Genomic DNA, 3,565 nt, shown 5'->3' with positions numbered 1-3,565 from the left:
TTGCATTTAAAATCAGCCTCCTTGCCTATTGCAGTTCAATTGGTAAGGCTCCAATCTATTCATCCTACTTAATACCTCGTTACATCCCAGGGTAGGTCTTCGATCCAATGATTCTATGCGACTAGTCAAGAGGCGTAACAAGAGATATTGGGGCAGTGCGCATTTGTGTCGGCAGCACCCGATTTATGGAACCATTTACCCGTAGGTTTAGCTTTTAAGATATCTCAATTGCTTTAAAAAAAACATCTTTTCACCCCTTTTTAACCATTGGTGTTTCGTGTCGTCTTCGTACTCATGTATTGGTGGCCAGTTTTGGGCTGTACTTTCTCTTTTAGGCCTAGGCCTATATAGTTCTGGTTCTGGTGGGTAAAGCCGACCTCCTAGGGACTCACAAAGCAGGAGTATAATTCAGGCGCGGATCCAGGATTTTCCCACACAGAAGGGGAGGTCCTTGCAGTGGTTGATCCAGAAATTCGAAATAGAGGGTGCCCAGAGAAGGACCTTCAGAGAAAGACACCTCAGCCCCACCATGGTTGGGGCTGAGGCAAGAAAATTAAGATTACGTCGCCTATAGATGGCCGGAAATGGCACTCTCCGAATTTGAATATAATTTTCATTTTTCCCCATTCTTTCAAAATAATTTTGAAATATTTACGGGGGCCCAGGCCCACCATGGTTGCAGGAGCCATAATTTAAGCAATATTTATCATGCAAATCTGTAAAGGGTGCTATCTATGCCCCTTTTTGTAAGATTCAGAGCAATTGAGTTTTCTATTAAAATATTACCCAAAGTTAAGACTATAGTCTTTGTCTTTCATATGTATCTTGGCGTACGCAAGCAAAAAAGCTTTTCAGAGTAGGGTTCCTCGACATAATTATTGACTTTTTCCCGATGCTCCCCTTCTCCTTCCCCCAGACACCCCTTCCTTCACGGGTGTCGCAATGGTCTAGTCAAGGACCCATAGTCTATTTCTATGCTGGGAGTCGCAAAGCTCAAAACCTGAACCCACAGTCCGAGAGGAGGATTTGTGAGATGCACGTTGTGCCTGCATCAACCACGTTCACATGCATCATATTATTAAAGGTTTTGATCTAATAAGAGGAGAAAAAAGAAAAAATCACCACTTCGAAAAGACATTTTCAAGCATGGTGCATTGATATCTGTTATCTATAGTACTACATTCCGTAATAATGGCTAAAAAAAAACCGTATTAGGTCTCCGTCTTTTGGCCCTTTTTAACATCCTGACTTATGAAATTGTTGGAAAAATAATCGGCGTCAGGGATATATAGCGTTGTGTTCGTCGTCAATAGAAAATTCAAAATAAGTGGTAAAATAATCGAGCTCTCCTTCCATCCACTGCTGGATCCATTACTGAACTCATGAGTGCACTTCTTTCTTTCCTTCCTCTCTTTAACTTAATTTGTTCTCCCTCTTTTTTTTTAATTTTTTGACTGGACTGACAGCGGCACGGGCTCTCGTGGCCCCCACTGGATCCGCCCCTGACGGTTGGGACTAGGTGAGAAATTTTAGGGAATATGGACCTCTATGAATTGCACTCTATGAATTGATACCAACAATACAATACAACAATTACTTTTCTTAATGCAATTTATGGGGTGCGATCGCACAGTCTGCACCCCCCTGCATCCGCCCGAAAATCCCCTGTAGCTCAGGTAAAAGGGTTTTAAAACAAATATTGCTTATTAGGAAATTTCTATAGAGAAAGATAATTGAACACACTTTCTCACCTCAGCCTTATCCATGAAGGGCATATGTGGATGCAGTAATTCTTTTTAGTTTCAGGTATTAAGGTGCCAACCATGGTTTTAAAGTGCCAGCTTGGGCTAAGTTGAATATGGTAGTTTTTATAATTGTAAGTATTAAAGTTTAAATTTCGGGTATCTATTTAATCAATTTACTCAACTCGTCAAAATAGAAAGAATTAAAAGTTAATTTCCAGGCATCGAGGAAAAAATACTGAAATTTTTGCGTCACCGTCAACCACGGTGGCGCTGACGTGGTGTGGAATCCCATTTCATCGGCACGCTCCTTCCTAAAATCCTGGATTCGGCATTGTTCCTGAAAACAATAAAATAAGAAGAAGAAAAAAAAACATTAACTAGGATCTATATTAGAAGAGAAAATAGGGCAAACATAATTTCGTAGGAAATATCTTGCCACGTATTCATTAATCCTATAGCGCCCTCTAACAATAAGAAATACGAAATCCAGGTCTTCCTCCAAGAGGGTAGTTGCGACGGGTTCAGCCGAGGGGGCGTGGCTTGTATGGTGACACGTCATGTATAATTATACCGTCTACCTAAAAACATCACACATACACCGTAGTGTGACCAATGTGACGTTAGTTACGTCAAACTCTAGTTAGTTTGTGCTGCTGCTACGGGTGGGTGACGGACGGTCATGGCCCATGAGACATCGAGTCCATTTCCATGCCGATTGGTCCCAAAGTATGGACGAAGGCGTGTAGGCCTAGGCCCCTCTAAGTCTGGACTGGTCGGACCAGGAGGCCTCTTCAGTAATGAGGCCTAGTAGTGGGGCGGATATGTGACTTGGGCGTGCACTTCTGGAAAGAAGCATGAAAATTTGTCCTAGGGGTGTTTGAGTATGCTGATTTCAAAAATTGCGGGAACCAGGACGTCACTCCAACCTTCCCGCCGAAACTTGGAAAAATCAAAATGGCCGCCAAAAAATACAATTTTGGAAGTTTAAAGCCTCTAAGAGCCCAAATTACCCTGTTCTTGGTGTCAATACCTATGTTCTTAAGTTCAAGGACTTCAATAAAACATTATTAAAATACAGTAACATACATTTTTACCGTGGAAATGCAAAAAATATATAGAATATTCAAAATGGCTGCCAAACAACGTAATCTTAGTGTCAATTACTATGTTCTTTAGTTCAAGGAATTCATTAGAACATATATAAAACACCACATAGCATACATCTTTATTGTGAAAATGCAAAATAAATATAATATTCAAAATGGCCTCCAAAAAAACACATGTTTTAGTATTAAAATGACTGCAAGTGCCCTAATTACCACGACCTTAGTATCCACACCTATGCAGTTTAAGGATTCCAATTGAACATACATAAACTACCATAACATTTTCATTGTGATGATAAAATATGAATTAAAAATCCAAAATGGCCGCCAAAACTAGGTTTATGTTATTGAAATGAGAGAGCCCTGACTACTTCTTTTAGGTAAGAGAGAATAATAATAATAATAATTGTCTTGGCTTTCTAGCCACGCCCCGCCCTTCTATTCAGACCGTGAATTTTAGCTTTTGTATAGCTTTTCACTGGTAGGCTCAGCCTTTGTTTAGTTTTCAACCAATCAGCAGCAAGTCTCATCACTCAAACATATAAGTATTTCCCTGTTTGAGATATCTGCAGATATCATTCTCCTGAAGACGGTTGAAGCAAGTCAACCGAAACGTCGAGATATTCTCAACCAACAACAACAGTTCTTTTCAGAACTATCTACGTGGTGTACCGCAAGCATTAATTATATAAATAATAATAATAATAATAATAA

Source organism: Anneissia japonica, unplaced genomic scaffold (genome assembly GCF_011630105.1).
Source record: "Anneissia japonica isolate Jap-2015-1 unplaced genomic scaffold, ASM1163010v1 scaffold288292_len1863012_cov191, whole genome shotgun sequence".
Lineage (NCBI taxonomy): Eukaryota > Metazoa > Echinodermata > Crinoidea > Comatulida > Comatulidae > Anneissia > Anneissia japonica.
The sequence above is the reverse complement of the archived record's forward strand: the minus strand, read 5'-3'. Positions refer to the sequence as shown.